The sequence below is a fragment of the Rutidosis leptorrhynchoides genome, chromosome 4 (genome assembly GCF_046630445.1).
Source record: "Rutidosis leptorrhynchoides isolate AG116_Rl617_1_P2 chromosome 4, CSIRO_AGI_Rlap_v1, whole genome shotgun sequence".
NCBI classification, from domain to species: domain Eukaryota; kingdom Viridiplantae; phylum Streptophyta; class Magnoliopsida; order Asterales; family Asteraceae; genus Rutidosis; species Rutidosis leptorrhynchoides.
Genome location: NC_092336.1, coordinates 591,681,033 through 591,700,877, shown reverse-complemented (window position 1 = coordinate 591,700,877; position 19,845 = coordinate 591,681,033).

Below are 19,845 nucleotides of genomic sequence, written 5' to 3'. Positions count from 1 at the left end.
TGTGCTATATTTCATGCTTTATGTAAAATAAGCGGTATTGTAAGTTTGTAAAATATTGTATAAAAGTTTGAACGCGAAATATTATTACAATCAGTTTTTCATATAGAATTGTAGTAGTTGAATTGTATATTAGCTACTAAGTATGAACTTAACGGGTAGGTACTACCCGAATTTAAACTTATAAAACGCTAATATGAAGAAAAAGCTTTTATAAATGAGTTCATATTATGCTATGAAATACTATTAACTACTCTTAATATTCTGTATGATTAACTTGTTCCATTTGAATATTTTGAAGGAAATGGCACCGACTACTCGACACACCGTGAATATGAATGAAGAGGAATTCCGTACTTTTCTAGCTTCAAACATAGCCGCAGTACAGGCTGCGCTACATACCAACAATAACCTTGGATCTAGCAGTACAGGAAATCGTGTAGGATGCACCTACAAAGAATTCACTGCCTGCAAACCTTTGGAATTTGATGGAAACGAAGGACCGATCGGATTGAAACGGTGGACCGAGAAGGTCGAATCGGTGTTTGCCATAAGTAAGTGTACTGAAGAGGACAAAGTGAAGTACGCTACGCATACCTTCACAGGTTCTGCGTTAACATGGTGGAATACATATCTAGAGCAAGTGGGACAAGATGATGCGTACGCACTACCGTGGTCAGCATTCAAGCACTTGATGAACGAGAAGTACCGTCCCAGAACCGAGGTCAATAAGCTCAAGACCGAACTTAGAGGGTTACGAACCCAAGGATTTGATATTACCACGTACGAAAGACGATTCACAGAATTGTGCCTATTGTGTCCCGGAGCGTTCGAAGATGAGGAAGAGAAGATCGACGCATTTGTGAAAGGATTACCGGAAAGAATCCAAGAAGATATAAGTTCACACGAGCCCGCCTCCATACAACAGGCATGTAGAATGGCTCACAAACTAGTGAACCAGATTAAGGAAAGAATTAAAGAACAGACGGCTGAAGAGGCCAATGTGAAGCAAGTCAAAAGAAAGTGGGAGGAAAACGGTGATAAGAATCACCAATACAACAACAACAGCAATTACAATAATAATCGCAACAATTATCCCAACAATCGCAACATCAATCGCAACTACAACAAACGGCCCAACAACAACAACAGCAACAACAACAACAACAACAACAACAACAACAACAGCAACTACAACAATCGTCCCAACAACAATAACAACCGCAACAACAACAACAATCAGAAGCAGCTATGCCAAAGGTGTGAAAAGAATCACTCGGGGTTCTGCACCAAATTTTGCAACAAGTGTAAAAGAAATGGTCATAGCACGGCGAAGTGTGAGGTCTACGGACCAGGGGTTAATAGAACGAAAGGAACAAATAGTGTCGGAACGAGTAATGGTGGAGCAAGTAGTGTCGGAGCAAGTTATGCCAATGTAGTTTGTTATAAATGTGGAAAACCGGGTCACATTATTAGAAATTGCCCGAACCAGGAGAACACGAATGGACAAGGCCGCGGAAGAGTTTTCAATATTAATGCGGCAGAGGCACAGGAAGACACGGAGCTTGTTACGGGTACGTTTCTTATTGACAATAAATCTGCTTACATTTTATTTGATTCGGGTGCGGATAGAAGCTATATGAGTAGAGATTTTTGTGCTAAATTAAGTTATCCATTGACGCCGTTGGATAGTAAATTTTTACTCGAATTAGCAAATGGTAAATTAATTTCAGCAGATAATATATGTCGGAATCGAGAAATTAAACTGGTTAGCGAAACATTTAAGATTGACTTGATACCAGTAGAGTTAGGGAGTTTTGATGTGATAATCGGTATGGACTGGTTGAAAGAAGTGAAAGCAGAGATCGTTTGTTACAAAAATGCAATTCGCATTAAACGAGAAAAAGGAAAACCCTTAATGGTGTACGGAGAAAAGGACAACACAAAGCTACATCTTATTAGTAATTTGAAGGCACAAAAACTAATAAGAAAAGGTTGCTATGCTGTTCTAGCACACGTCGAGAAAGTATAAACTGAAGAAAAGAGCATCAATGATGTTCCCGTCGTAAAAGAATTTCCCGATGTATTTCCGAAAGAATTACCGGGATTACCCCCACATCGATCCGTTGAATTTCAAATAGATCTTGTACCAGGAGCTGCACCAATAGCTCGTGCTCCTTACAGACTCGCACCCAGCGAGATGAAAGAACTGCAAAGCCAATTACAAGAACTTTTAGAGCGTGGTTTCATTCGACCAAGCACATCACCGTGGGGAGCTCCTGTTTTGTTTGTCAAGAAGAAAGATGGTACATTCAGCTTGTGTATCGACTACCGAGAGTTGAACAAACTTACTATCAAGAACCGCTACCTACTACCGAGAATCGACGACTTATTTGATCAACTACAAGGCTCGTTTGTTTATTCAAAGATTGACTTACGTTCCGGGTATCATCAAATGCGGGTGAAAGAAGATGATATTCCAAAGACTGATTTCAGAACACGTTACGATCATTACGAGTTTATGGTCATGCCGTTTGGTTTAACTAATGCACCAGCTATGTTCATGGACCTTATGAACCGAGTGTGTGGACCATACCTTGACAAGTTTTTCATTGTTTTCATTGATGACATACTTATTTACTCAAAGAATGACCTAGAACATGGTGAACATTTGAGAAAGGTGTTAGAAGTATTGAGGAAGGAAGAATTGTACGCTAAATTTTCAAAGTGTGCATTTTGGTTGGAAGAAGTTCAATTCCTCGGTCACATAGTGAACAAAAAAGGTATTAAGGTGGAACCGGCAAAGATAGAAACTGTTGAAAAGTAGGAAACCCCGAAAACTCTGAAACACATACGCCAGTTTTTAGGACTAGCTGGTTACTACAGAAGGTTCATCCAAGACTTTTCCAGAATAGCAAAACCCTTGACTGCATTAACACATAAAGGGAAGAAATTTGAATGGAAGGATGAACAAGAGAAAGCGTTTCAGTTATTGAAGAAAAAGCTAACTACGGCACCTATATTGTCATTGCCTGAAGGGAATGATGATTTTGTGATTTATTGTGACGCATCAAAGCAAGGTCTCGGTTGTGTATTAATGCAACGAACGAAGGTGATTGCTTATGCGTCTAGCCAATTGAAAATTCACGAGCAAAATTATACGATGCATGATTTGGAATTAGGCGCGGTTGTTTTTGCATTAAAGACTTGGAGGCACTACTTATATGGGGTCAAAAGTATTATATATACCGACCACAAAAGTCTTCAACACAAATTTAATCAGAAACAACTGAATATGAGGCAGCGTAGGTGGATTGAATTATTGAATGATTACGACTTTCAGATTTGTTACCACCCGGGGAAGGCAAATGTGGTAGCCGATGCCTTGAGCAGGAAGGGCAGAGAACCCATTCGAGTAAAATCTATGAATATAATGATTCACAATAACCTTACTACTCAAATAAAGGAGGCGCAACAAGGAGTTTTAAAAGAGGGAAATTTAAAGGATGAAATACCCAAAGGATCGGAGAAGCATCTTAATATTCGGGAAGACGGAACCCGGTATAGGGCTGAAAGGATTTGGGTAGCAAAATTTGTAGATATGAGAGAAATGGTACTTAGAGAAGCTCATAAAACCAGATACTCAATACATCCTGGAACGGGGAAGATGTACAAGGATCTCAAGAAACATTTTTGGTGGCCGGGTATGAAAGCCGATGTTGCTAAATACGTAGGAGAATGTTTGACGTGTTCTAAGGTCAAAGCTGAGCATCAGAAACCATCAGGTCTACTTCAACAACCCAAAATCCCGGAATGGAAATGGGAAAACATTACCATGGATTTCATCACTAAATTGCCAAGGACTGCAAGTGGTTTTGATACTATTTGGGTAATAGTTGATCGTCTCACCAAATCAGCACACTTCCTGCCAATAAGAGAAGATGACAAGATGGAGAAGTTAGCACGACTGTATTTGAAGGAAGTCGTCTCCAGACATGGAATACCAATCTCTATTATCTCTAATAGGGATGGCAGATTTATTTCAAGATTCTGGCAGACATTACAGCAAGCATTAGGAACTCGTCTAGACATGAGTACTGCCTATCATCCACAAACTGATGGGCAGAGTGAAAGGACGATACAAACGCTTGAAGACATGCTACGAGCATGTGTTATTGATTTCGGAAACAGTTGGGATCGACATCTACCGTTAGCAGAATTTTCCTACAACAACAGCTACCATTCAAGCATTGAGATGGCGCCGTTTGAAGCACTTTATGGTAGAAAGTGCAGGTCTCCGATTTCTTGGAGTGAAGTGGGGGATAGACAGATTACGGGTCCGGAGATAATACAAGAAACTACCGAGAAGATCATCCAAATTCAACAACGGTTGAAAACCGCCCAAAGTCGACAAAAGATCTACGCTGACATTAAAAGAAAAGATATAGAATTTGAAATTGGAGAGATGGTCATGCTTAAAGTTGCACCTTGGAAAGGCGTTGTTCGATTTGGTAAACGAGGAAAATTAAATCCAAGGTATATTGGACCATTCAAGATTATTGATCGTGTCGGACCAGTAGCTTACCGACTTGAGTTACCTCAACAACTCGCGGCTGTACATAACACTTTTCACGTCTCGAATTTGAAGAAATGTTTTGCTAAAGAAGATCTCACTATTCCGTTAGATGAAATCCAAATCAACGAAAAACTTCAATTTATCGAAGAACCCGTCGAAATAATGGATCGTGAGGTTAAAAGACTTAAGCAAAACAAGATACCAATTGTTAAGGTTTGATGGAATGCTCGTAGAGGACCCGAGTTCACCTGGGAATGAGAAGATCAGATGAAGAAGAAATACCCGCATTTATTTCCAGAAGATACGTCAACACCTCCAACTGCTTAAAATTTCGGGACGAAATTTATTTAACGGGTAGGTACTGTAGTGACCCGAACTTTTCCATGTTTATATATATATATTAAATGAAATTGTTATTTACATGATTAAGTGTTTCCAACATGTTAAGCAATCAAGCTTGTTAAGACTTGATTAATTGAAATAGGTTTCATATAGACAATTGACCACCCAAGTTGACTGGTGATTCACGAACGTTAAAACTTGTAAAAACTATACGATGACATATATATGGTTATATATATAGTTAACATGATTTTATTATAAGTATGTATCTCATTAGGTATTTTAACAATGAGTTATATACATAAAAATGAGACTATTAATTTAAGAAACTCGAAAACGATATATATAACGATTATCGTTATAACAACGTCTTACTAGGTACATATGAATCATATTAAGATATTGATACACTTGGTTAATTATGTTAAACGATAAGTAAATATATTATTAAGTGTATTAACAATGAAATACATATGTAAAAATAAGACTACAAACTTAATGATTTCGAAACGAGACATATATGTAACGATTATCGTTGTAACGACATTTAACTGTATATACATCATACTAAGATATATTATATATCATAATATCATGATAATATAATAATTTAACATCTCATTTGTTATAATAAACAATGGGTTAACAACATTCAATAAGATCGTTAACCTAAAGGTTTCAAAACAACATTTACATGTAACGACTAACGATGACTTAACGACTCAGTTAAAATGTATATACATGTAGTGTTTTAATATATATTCATACACTTTTGAAAGACTTCAAGACACTTATCAAAATACTTCTACTTAACAAAAATGCTTACAATTACATCCTCGTTCAGTTTCATCAATAATTCTACTCGTATGCACCCGTATTCATACTCGTACAATACACAGCTTTTAGATGTATGTACTATTGGTATATACACTCCAATGATCAGCTCTTAGCAGCCCATGTGAGTCACCTAACACATGTGGGAACGATCATTTGGCAACTAGCATGAAATATCTCATAAAATTACAAAAATATGAGTAATCATTCATGACTTATTTATATGAAAAAAAATTACATATCCTTTATATCTAATCCATACACCAACGACCAAAAACACCTACAAACACTTTCATTCTTCAATTTTCTTCATCTAATTGATATCTCTCAAGTTCTATCTTCAAGTTCTAAGTGTTCTTCATAAATTCCAAAAGTTCTAGTTTCATAAAATCAAGAATACTTCCAAGATTGCAAGTTTACTTCCAAGTTTTCTAAATCCATTCCAAGTAATCATCCAAGATCAAGAAACCTTTGTTACTTATAGTAGGTTATCTTTCTAATACAAGGTAATAATCATATTCAAACTTTAATTCAATTTCTATAACTATAACAATCTTATTTCTAGTGGAAATCTTACTTGAAATTGTTTTCGTGTCATGATTCTGCTTCAAGAACTTTCAAGCCATCCAAGGATCCTTTGAAGCTAAATCTATTTTTCTCATTTCCAGTAGGTTTATCCAAGGAACTTGAGGTAGTAATGATTTTCATAACATCATTCGATTCATACATATAAAGCTATCTTATTCGAAGGTTTAAACTTGTAATCACTAGAACATAGTTTAGTTAATTCTAAACTTGTTCGCAAATAAAAGTTAATCCTTCTAACTTGACTTTTAAAATCAACTAAACACATGTTCTATATCTATATGATATGCTAACTTAATGATTTAAAACCTGGAAACACGAAAAACACAACCGGATTTACGCCGTCGTAGTAACACCGCGGGCTGTTTTGGGTTAGTTAATTAAAAACTATGATAAACTTTGATTTAAAAGTTTTTATTCTGAGAAAATGATTTTTATTATGAACATGAAACTATATCCAAAAATTATGGTTAAACTCAAAGTGGAAGTATGTTTTCTAAAATGGTCATCTAGACGTCGTTCTTTCGACTGAAATGACTACCTTTACAAAAACGACTTGTAACTTATTTTTCAGACTATAAACCTATACTTTTTCTATTTAGATTCATAAAATAGAGTTTAATATGAAACCATAGCAATTTGATTCACTCAAAACGGATTTAAAATGAAGAAGTTATGGGTAAAACAAGATTGGATAATTTTTCTCATTTTAGCTACGTGAAAATTGGTAACAAATCTATTCCAACCATAACTTAATCAACTTATATTGTATATTATGTAATCTTGAGATACCATAGACACGTATACAATGTTTCGACCTATCATGTCGACACATCTATATATATTTCAGAACAACCATAGACACTCTATATGTGAATGTTGGAGTTAGCTATACAGGGTTGAGGTCGATTCCAAAATATATATAGTTTGAGTTGTGATCAATACTGAGATACGTATACACTGGGTCGTGGATTGATTCAAGATAATATTTATCGATTTATTTCTGTACATCTAACTGTGGACAACTAGTTGTAGGTTACTAACGAGGACAGCTGACTTAATAAACTTAAAACATCAAAATATATTAAAAGTGTTGTAAATATATTTTGAACATACTTTGATATATATGTATATATTGTTATAGGTTCGTGAATCAACCAGTGGCCAAGTCTTACTTCCCGACGAAGTAAAAATCTGTGAAAGTGAGTTATAGTCCCACTTTTAAAATCTAATATTTTTGGGATGAGAATACATGAAGGTTTTATAAATGATTTACAAAATAGACACAAGTACGTGAAACTACATTCTATGGTTGAATTATCGAAATCGAATATGCCCCTTTTTATTAAGTCTGGTAATCTAAGAATTAGGTAACAGACACCCTAATTGACGCGAATCCTAAAGATAGATCTATTGGGCCTAACAAACCCCATCCAAAGTACCGGATGCTTTAGTACTTCGAAATTTATATCATATCCGAAGGGTGTCCCGGAATGATGGGGATATTCTTATATATGCATCTTGTTAATGTCGGTTACCAGGTGTTCACCATATGAATGATTTTTATCTCTATGTATGGGATGTATATTGAAATATGAAATCTTGTGGTCTATTTTTACGATTTGATATATATAGGTTAAACCTATAACTCACCAACATTTTTGTTGACGTTTAAAGCATATTTATTCTCAGGTGAATATTAAGAGCTTCCGCTGTCACATACTTAAATAAGGACGAGATTTGGAGTCCATTCTTGTATGATATTATGTAAAAACTGCATTCAAGAAACTTATTTCGTTGTAACATATTTGTATTGTAAACCATTATGTAATGGTCGCGTGTAAACAGGATATTTTAGATTATCATTATTTGATAATCTACGTAAAGCTTTTTAAACCTTTATTGATGAAATAAAGGTTATGATTTGTTTTAAAATGAATGCAGTCTTTGAAAAACGTCTCATATAGAGGTCAAAACCTCGCAACGAAATCAATTAATATGGAACGTTTTTAATCAATAAGAACAGGACATTTCACTGAATACATGCAAGATCAGTTCTATTTAAAAAATTTAATGTCCAAAATAACTACAAATAGTCGATTTCACCAAAATATGTATTCTTTTTAAAACTGTTCATGTAAAAACCTTAAACATGGAATCTAATCAACAATATAAACAAGTATATAAACATATTCACACAATCATAACACGATCAACAAAATAATTAATTTTATGAAGGAAAAATTTCTTCAAGATTATATAAAACCTAACCTGTTACTGAAGTGTCTGGTAACTCGAGGATGAAGAGATCGGTTGAAAATGAAGAGATCGGTTGAAAATGAAAAAGCGGGAAATATTTTGCCTAAGAACCTTTTCACATCAGTCATCTGTACACACTCTCTAATATTAATTTACACTTTACCACCTCATACTATTAATTACGGAGTAGTATTATGTACTCGATCAGTATTATTTTAGGTATTTTAATTTTAATGAATGATGTTAGTTAATGATTTAATTAATGATGTTTCATTCATAATGAAAGTGTTTTGGCTTCAAATTATGTGTTTAATTGTTGACAACAAGATGTAAGTGACGCGCTACGCGACTAAGAAATGTTTGCAAGTGTTTCAATGGGTATTCATTATGCATTCACTTTTCACGGGAGAGCATTGTATGTTCCAAAAATTACCATCATTCATCGATGGCCTTATGATAAAGTCCAATTACAAAACAAACTATTCCACAATTATAAAGCTACCATAAGTTTTATCCTAAAGTGTTTAATTATTACATAACCATCAAAATACAAAGGATACCAACTCTAAATAAATCATTCAACCGGGTGAGTTCCATCTAAGATCATGAAAAATCTCAGATCGTTGCGGCCGAACCCAATCAGACACCTGTGTTCTGGATAGTAGCCATTTGTATTCACAAACTTATACCAACCTCCATAAATGAACAATTTCTTCCTTACACCTTTGGTCTGCTTCAACCCCATATATGAGTTTTTTCGTTGAGATCGAGACAGTCATATTTGCAATCTGCCTTTAGTTCCGGGATATCATTAAACTCCTTAGGCAGCATCTAAATCACATTGGCATTATATTTGTTAAACAAATTATAATTATTTGTCAATAATATGGATATAAAAAAACTGAATTTGTCAAATACTTGATCAAAAAGCAGTGTGTGAGAATCACTTCGCCTTTTTAGCAGTACATTAGTCAAATACTGATCATTGACCCTCATGTTAGCAATGCATTGAGTCACAATTCCATAATCAGACCATAGAGATCATAGTTATTTCTCTCAGGAACAAGCAGAGTAAAAACATTTGTCGCTTTCAAAATGCTTGTTGCCTGAGAGAAAGAACTCTGATGTCTATGGTTAATGAGCCTCTAAGTCACCCAAACATTTTTCGCTTTCACTGATGACTACAACATCGATATGGACTATCATCAAACACTTCAGTTTCATCTAAAGGGCTTTTGCGATAAATTGAAGGAGTATGCGAACAGATCATTGTTTCCTTAAAAGATGCAAACAAATAGATGCATATATGTGTATAGTTGTAAATTGATTACACCTGCAAACAAACAGATGCATATAAACTCTAAATTCATAGTAGACCTCATGGCATTAATTACATCTGCATATATGTGTATAGTTGTAAATTGATTACACCTGCAAACAAACAGATGCATATAAACCCTAAATTATTAATAGACCTCATGGCATTAATTACACCTGCATATATGTGTATAGTTGTAAATTGATTACACCTGCAAACAAACAGATGAATATAAACCCTAATGTGCAAATAAACAACATAAATTCGTGCAGATCCATTAATTGGTTCATTTTAGAAGCTCTTTCACAAGATATGCTTGTGGAGATCTTATCTAGAGTTGGTCAGGATTCATCCGACCAGTTATTCAGATGCAAGAGGGTTTGCAAAGATTTTTTAAAGCACTCGGAGCATCCTTTGGTTTATAAAAGGATTTCTCTTGATACATTGTGGCATTTATTATGGTTTGATCACCCTAAGTTGGTCAATATGATCCTTCTCTGTTTTATTTTAAAAAACCCTAATGCGCTTTTTCTCTAAGGTTTGAGGGGTTATTTCGATGGTAATTACATATATGAAGGGCTTCGTTTATTAAATAAAGCTTCGAACATGCAACTTAAGGAGGCATGTTATGTTTATGGTTTGGTCATGTTCGCCTCTCACAAAATAGAGGACAAGGACATCGGATTCCAAATTCTTGATCGAACATTCCCACCATGGTTAGCGCCGGATGTGGTGGTTTCGGTGAGAACTAAGGTTTTAGGTTTGGTGAGGGGGGGGGGGGGGTTATGGAGATTCAACCGCCATCTTTTTGATGACGTGACAACATGCTGCCCTATCAAGGGACACAATGGTTATACTCCAATTCATGATGGGTGGGAAACTCAATGGCCAATACCAAAATGCATGTCTTGTTTTTGGGCGTATGAGTTGGGTATTTTTGCACAAATCATATGATATGTTAGAATTTTATGGTATATATATTTTAGATTTTGTAATATTTTTACTAATTTGATGTAAATATAAATCTGTAGTAATTTCTATTATCAAAGTATTAGTTTATGGGTGATGATGATTTATGTACACAACTTATTTTTGATATGTACACAAATAATATGCATTAAAGTGTTGTATGGTACAACACTTTAATGCATATTGATTGTGTAACGACCCGACAAAATTGTCATTGACGGCGCTGTTAACTTAGGTCCCGTTGCGTGGTCATAGTCCCTAAATGAGACGCGTTTGACCAAAATTATGTCGCAATCATTTGAAACGTACAAGACTCACAAAGTTTAGTTTACCAAACAGCTCGACAACAAGTTTAAGTTTACAAAAGTATGAAGTATTAATGAAATAACTTGCGACATAATAAGTTGAAAATCACGGTTGCTATAAATAGCCTAAATATGTAAACAATATGCTTGAATCCAAAGGTGCTATCACTAGCGTATGTATGTATGCTTGACCCCAAGCAAGTATAAGTGTACGCGGAAGCATGTATCAAATAGCCATTCCTGAACCTAAGAAACATATAGGAAACTGTCAACGAAAAACGTTGGTGAAATCATAGGTGTATTAATAAACGTTGTTTTTGAACCAAAGATTTTGTATTTCCATAACATTAATTATCCAAATCGTTTGCATTCTAAAAGTATGTTCGCGAGCACCCAATTATCAAGACTTAACTTTCCTTTTATAGAACCCCATCACAATAGTGTTAGAACATACACTGTTTCTTGAAAATATATTTCATCCACATAACGGTAGCGAACCGTCCGAATGAGGGTTTGTCAAACCCGTATGGCCACACAATATAAGTTCTCGCTTACACCCTGCAAGTGTAACTAATGATAATCGAATTGAGGATTTTTGTTCTAACTCCCTGTGGAATGTTTGTTTCCCTACTTGTGTTCAAAGTATAAAAGTATAAACCGTATAAAATGTATACAAAGTATATGTTTCTCAGCCCACGATTTAAAAGTATAAAAGTTGTTGAAAAGGTGGGACTATGATCTCACCTCGAGTGCATGAGTATAAATGTACTTCACAAAGAAAACGTGTGCATGAAAGTTGCTTATTCTTGACCTAAACAAGTAAGTTGTATCAATTAATCGGTTATGACACAAAGTCGGGCGAAATGTGTTCAATTAGTCCTATGGCTCGTTATGACTCGAATATATATAGCATGTGAATCACGTTGTCAAGTTTCATGCAAGAACCAAGTATAAAAGCAAGTTAGAACGATTGCAAAAGTGTTTGGTTAAGTTTGACTAAAAGTCAAACTTTGGTCAAAGTCAACGTTTTCGGGTCGGGTCTCGGACAATTTTTCTAAGCTTAGAAGTCATATATAAGTAAGTTGGCCAAGTTTCATGTCAATCGGAGTTGCGTAGCATACGTAGAATTTTACGAAAATTGGAAATTTTGGACAGCCCACTTTCCACGCTTTAAGCCGCGCCGTGGCTAGAGGAGCAGCGCCGCGGCTTAACACACACAAAAAATGCTGGTCTGTTTCATGTATATGCTCAAACCAAACTTCAAACAAACATAACTTATGAACCGCAAACATTCAAAACACGTATCTTATATCGTTGGGAAGGTAATTTAACAAGGAATACAACTAAACACATTTCATTAAACAAAAACATCATTTACAATAACCGAAATCTCTCCGAAAGATCATTATTTAACGTTTCAAGCTCAACAATGCAAATGGTGATTCGGGAATCCAATTTACACATACGATACGCCGTTTCGAATGTAATTAAACATACACTACAACTAAACACTTACTAACAACATTAACAAGCTTTTAACGCATCAAAAGTTCATTTTAAAAGCTATCAAACCCTAACCAAGAATCACAAAATCAATAATCATGTTAGTGAAGTTTTTTCCAAGTCAACCTACACATCAAATTGAAGCTAATGATGCTAGTAACACATTTAATACATGAACTTTAACATTTAATCATCCAAAATCAAAGATTAAGCACACCCATTTCAAGTGTTCATGCTAGTTACTCAAAACAACAAATCGAGCAAACTAAACACATATTCATGTTAGACTTGAGCCATAGACACTAATTAACACCATTTCAAGTTAAAAATACTAAGAACATGAAATCTAGAGTTTTAGAAAAGTTACCCAAACGAGATGAAATTCGTATCAAGTTGTAGAGGACGAAGAGAGGATTCCAAATATGTAATTTGTTTTGATGTTAGCTTGCTAGATTTGATTTAGATGATGATTTTGTGATGAAGGTGGAAAGGATGTAAGTTTGGAAGAGATAAATGAAAGAAAATCAAAAAGAAAAGAAATGAGGAGGAAATGGTGGGAGGTGATGACTAGTCAACCAAATTTTTCCAAGTGGCAAGATTAGTCCCTCAAGTTTGTAGTCGGGTGCGGGAATTAACCAACTAAATATTTTAAATATGCGAGAATAAACGGGAGATGTTATAATCGAATAACGGAAATATTGAGAATGTTAGTTAATGAAAGATACGAATTTAGATAACGAACGATATTATCTATAAAAAAAAGACGGTGTTAAAATAAATTTACCAGAAAAACGCGGGATGTTACAGATTGTGTACATAAAATACTGAGTAGAAAGTACACTTACTTCCAGAATAATCATGACTTTAGAGTATTACCTACATATAGGGATGCATACTCACTGTAGCCGATAAAGTAGAGTACAAGTTACAACACATATTGTGCAAATTTGGGATATATTCACTATCTAACCATTCTCATGGTTATGGTCAAATTTTGAAATATAAGATTTATGTATCATACAAAAGAACAAAATGATAAACAATGAATTCATCATCATCTTCAAAAACTATAGTATTGGGATAACTTTGATAAATACAACAAAAGAACAAAATGACAAACAATAAATCTTCCCCCAAAATATCATTAACATTGCATCAGGAAGCATCTCCAGTTTGATTTTCAGCTGTAGCAGCAGCAACTAATAAAGTATCATCGTCAACAATATCCCCAGTCAAATTGTCTCTAACCAATTCAATAGTCGCATTTGCTACAATTTGAGGACCCATCGGTGTGTCACTCTGCAAATGCGTTTCTACATCATCGATACACGTTTTTTCATCCATATCAAAATTATCTCTAGGTGTTGTCTTGATCACAACTTTCCAACCTTTACGAGCACGATCTTGAACATAGAATACTTGTTGTGCTTGCGAAGCTAGAATATAAGGCTCTTTAGTTAGCTTCATACCTCAAAAATCGAGTGTCGTAAACCCGTTCTCATCAACTTTTATCCTGGAAGCACCTGATATCCAATCACAATGGAACAAAACTACTTGCTTATTGTCAGCATACTGCAACTCGATTATATCATTTAAAACACCGTATGTGATGACCAGGAAATTTCTGACCAAATTTAAACTTAATCTTTAATGTTTCCGACACGATAAGCAAAGTCTATGAAGTTGAATCTCAAAATTTTAAACTATTCAAATACCCTTCGATTTTTCTCAACGATTCGCGAACAATTATATGTAAATAGATATATATATATATACTATAACTTGAAAACGTAACAAAGTGTTATGAAAATGATACTGTGCATTAACCTTATTGGTTTGATTATCTGATTGATATTTAGATAAGTTAACTAAAACGTTTAAGATGAACCAGTAAAACACTAATTTGCTACAGTATTTTCGAATTGCTACAGTACCCGAAAAGCTACAGTGTTTTCGAAAATCACTATTTGCTACAGTAAACACTTTGCTACAGTAACTTTGCTACAGTAAACGCTATTTTAAAATGAAAATGTATATATGTATATGTATATAATGAGACAAAGATTTATATAAGTAAATGACCAAAATACTCGAAAGTTTAAGATATACTTTGAGTTGTATAGTTTATGGATAATTTAAGACTATATATTAACAAGAGTACGAGTCACGAAACGTAAAATACAAGTTTTCTAAATGTACGAAAGGACATTCGAAAAACTGGAACCGGGACATAAGTCGAGTGATGACGTACGACTTATCGGAACAAAAATTACAAGTCACCTATACACGAGAATATAATATAATATATAATTAATTAATTTAAATTATATATATTATATATATTATTAATAAACATGTCGACAAACAAAAATACAAAAGATTGTGAGCTGGAAATGGGAGCCATGCGATCGTATGGCATCCCCTCACATAATTCATGCGATCGCATGGATAAGGATTTCAGGCCACATCTATAAATCGAGCTGGTTCATGCACTTATAACACACACACATATCCGAATACATATTACTCCCTCTGTTAGTTATAATTATTTATATTATTATTATTATTATTATTATTATTATTATTATTATTATTATTATTATTATTATAATAATAATAATTATTATTATTATTATTATTATAAATCTTATTATTATTAATAGTATTATACAAAAAATACTACAACGAGGTCATGAGAGTGTCACTTTCAAAATGAGTTTTCGAGCGGGATAGAGCTAAGGAAATTATGGGCTATTGCCATGGAGGTTATGGGTAATGTTCATGGGTAATATTCGCAAGTCAAACCTAGTGTTTATTATCTCCATTACGTCTACGTACTTTTCTGCAATATTGAATCACAATATTGATACGTGAGCATTCATATCTTATCTTTTATATATTAATTGTGTATCCATGTCTAGTGCTCGAGTATATATATTTATACATGCATGTATGCTAAATTTCATCTTTAAACAGTTTATAATGAATCACGAATTAAATACATATATTACTGGTAAAAGGTATATGATATACATGTTTTTGGAAAGCTGGCGAAAAATCAATAACTTTTCATTTAGATATCGAATAATTTCGATGAACGGATTAAAAGATATGATCAACTGAATTATGATTGACGTTAATTGAAATTGCTTTTGAATCTACAATTAAGATTTAAACAACTTGTTTACGATATTGATAAATTGGATTTTTGATAATTACCAACCGAGTAAATGAATCCTTATATAAGGTACGTCTCGTTTTGTTAAACAACTGTCAAAATTGACTTTTTGAAACGACTTTGGATAACTTTTGTATGTCGATCTCGAGCATTAGGATTGTGATATACTATGACCTGACCTAGCTTGATAGACATTTATTGACCAACATATGTTCTCTAGGTTGAAATCTACGGTTATTTGGTAATCCGAGTTTCGGTCACATTTTGGTGAACGACTTTATATGCTGCTGATGTTATGCGAGGTGTATATGAAATAGCTTTATTTTTTACTAGGAAAAACTATAAAATACGATACAATTTTACACAAGATATTTATTTATTTATAGAATGGATATACTTAAACCTTGCTACAACACTGATAGGCAGTGTACCTAATCGTACAGTAGTGTAGTTTTTAGTAAGTTCGGTTCGTTCCACAGGGAAAGCTAGTGAAGTTTAACGCTATATTTTTAAAACTATATTTGTATATATATATATATATATATATATATATATATATATATATATATATATATATATATATATATATATATATAGGTAGTAGTAGTATTATTATTATTATAAAAGGGGGTTTTTACCGTTTAATGACCGGTTTGTCGATTTTAAAACTTAGTCGCAGTTAAAACCTAATGTAAAATATTAAATAAATAAAAGACTTAATTTAAAGAGTAAAGTAAATGACGATAAATAAAAGTGCGATAAAATAAAATTGCAATAATTAAAAAGTACGATAATTAAAAGTGCAATTAAATACAATAACAATAAATAAAAGTGTGATAATTAAAAGTGCAATTAAATATAAAATAAAAGAAATTAAATATGAAATAAAAGAATTATGCTTATTTAAACTTCCATAATCATGATGTTTGACGTGTTGATTTTAGTTTTATGCCCATGGGTTAATTGTCCTTTGTCCTGGATTATTTAATATGTCCATCTGGTTTTTGTCCATAACAGTCCATCAGTCATAAATATAAAGTGCGAGTATCCTCGTTAAATTATCCTTATACCCGAAGTCAATTATTCCAACTAATTGGGGACTTAAACTGTAACAAGGTCTTAATACTTTGTTTAATAATTACACCAGGATATCAACTGTGTGTAACCCGAGGTTTTAATACTTTGTTAATAATTATGCCAAGTGTCCTTGTACATAATTTTACCCCTGTTTTAATAATTCCATAGACTATTAATCCATTCCCGTGTCCGGTTAAATGAACGATTATTCGTACATATAAATATCCCGCCCATCGTGTCCGATCGAGTGTATGTGGTTATTTATAGGCACGTCCAATTGTAAATCTTTATATTAAAATTAACAAACTATCATTTAGTTAAACAAATATAAAGCCCATTAATAGCCCATAGTCTAATTTCCACAAGTGTCGTTCTTTTGTCCAAACCTCAATTATGGTACAAAATCCAATTACCCAATTTTAGTATTTTTAGCCCAACATCATGATTACTTCGATTTAAATAAGCATAATAATAACTTAGCTACGAGACATTAAATTAAAAAGGTTGAACATAACTTGCAATGATTAAAAATAGCGTAGCGTTACACGGACAGAATTTCGACTTACACCCTTACAACATTCGCTAACATACCCTTATTATTAGAATTAAAATTAAAATTAAAATTAAAATATATATATATATATATATATATATATATATATATATATATATATATATATATATATATGTATATATATATATATACGTTGATAGAGAGATTGATAAAAGGATATATAAAACGTTCAGAATGCGCGAGCTTTTATAGGCATTTTTGTCCAGGACAGCTCCGCGAGTTGCGGCATTTTTTCTCTACAAACTCCGTGAGTCGCGGAGTTCGTAAATCCAGCTCACACAAGTTTGGATCCTAGTCTGCCGACGGTTTTAATATATAAATATAATATATATATATATAATTTATATAATTAATTATATATTATATTATATTTATATACATAATTAACTTGTAATTTTTAGTCCGTTGCGTCGAGCGTTGAGAGTTGACTCTGGTCCCGGTTTCGAATTTTCGAACGTCCTTGCGTACAATTTAATATCTTGTACTTTGCGTTTTGAATCTTGTACTCTTGTAATTTCGAGACGTTTCTTATCAATAATTGGAACCTCTTTGATTGTATTTTGTACTTTTGAGCTTTTTGGTCGTTTGCGTCTTCAATTCGTCGAATCTATCTTTTGTCTTCACCTATTATTATTTAACCGAATATCACTTGTAAATAGGACAATTGCAACTAAAAGCTTGTCTTTCTTGAGGAATAATGCTATGAAATATATGTTCATTTTTAGCATTATCAAATATTCCCACACTTGAGCGTTGCTTGTCCTCAAGCAATATAGTCTTGAAATACTAGAATCACTTCTTTATTCTTCACACTTTGTACATCAGTGATTTCTATACGGCGGTATAAACAATGGTAGTAACGTTATGGTTTACAGTCCCACATGACTATAAATGTTTAGATCCATTAAGGAAATTGGATCTTTATGAAAACATTTGATCTTTTGAAAATTAAATCTAGCTTTTACCCTAGATAAGTTTTCCGGAATAACCATTTACCGGTGTTTGCAAATTTATTTTTGTGGGTTTGGTGGGTTTCAGATTTGAAAATTTTTGCTCAAAACTTGTGGTTTTGTGTCACCCACTTGCTAACCTTGTATTAGGAAAGCAACACGTCCAGTATACTTGCTCCGTATATTACCTTTCGGTAAACTACCGTCTGGTTGTAAAGGAAAGCGTTGAACAAGCAACTGTTAAGGCAATGTCCCCTGACATGCTTTTAATTATGGTCTATAACATGTCGAACGCAATTACTATCCTTTGTAGGAGCAATAGTAAAGCTCACCCTTATAATTTTTCGGTCTGGCACAAGGTCCTGTCTTCGACCATACTATGCAACCACCGTTCTTACGGTTGACACCCGATTTGGTTCAGGTGACCTAATGAATTCCAGGTGAATTCCTAGGATTTTACGTTCAATGGTAATGAACGCATTGAAAATGGGTTTTTAGAAAACAAATCGTTTTTGATCAAAATATTTTCTCATTCAAGCTCGAGTTTAGATATCATTGAATTCCATGAGTTTGTAATTCTCAATCTTTAAGGTCAATCTCTAGGATTGAGTAATATCAGTCTTAAAAGCTGATTTTTGATCTTTAAGGAGATTATCCTTTCTGGGGATCTGATTCATTAGTCTTATCAAGCTAATTTGCACAGCGTCCTCCCCATTTTACAAGACAAATCCTCTCATGGTTAGGATAAATCTGACCACTTGGCGACCCTGTTTTATGCTGAGGTCCGTGAATTTCCTGCTGATTTTAGTGATGACTTTTCTAGGTTTTTCGTCAACCTACAGCTGGTCTGGACGACAACTTCTTGACCTAAATCAAGAAGCGCGTGTCTTTTTCGGAAAACTTTACTTCCTTGTAATGATGGAATTGATTCATCGTGTAGATCCATCCCTTCTTTTCTTTCATTGGGTAAAACAGTTAATTATCGTCCAAAACAAAAGTATTTTCAATTATTTGTACAAAAGTATGTGATATATATTTTGAATAACTTGGTAAAAATTTCTCACACATGGCTTTTATTTTTCTTTTTATTGTCCTCTATTCCATTTTAAATGAATTCTAACATTTTGGTTTGTTTCTCAATTTATGTCCTTTCCAAGGTAACAATAATTTTGGTGTTAACACCTAGTTTTATCGTTCATAAATATGTATAAACATGATTTTGAGTTCATTTAATTAAAAATTTTGAAAATTTTTACTAGAATTGGGTAGTCAGTATATAAGACTAGGGCTGTTCTTTATTATCAGAGAGCACTAGATTCTAATACAACTACTGCGTTACTAGTATTTTTAATGGTAACCAAGTGTTTAAATAAAAATT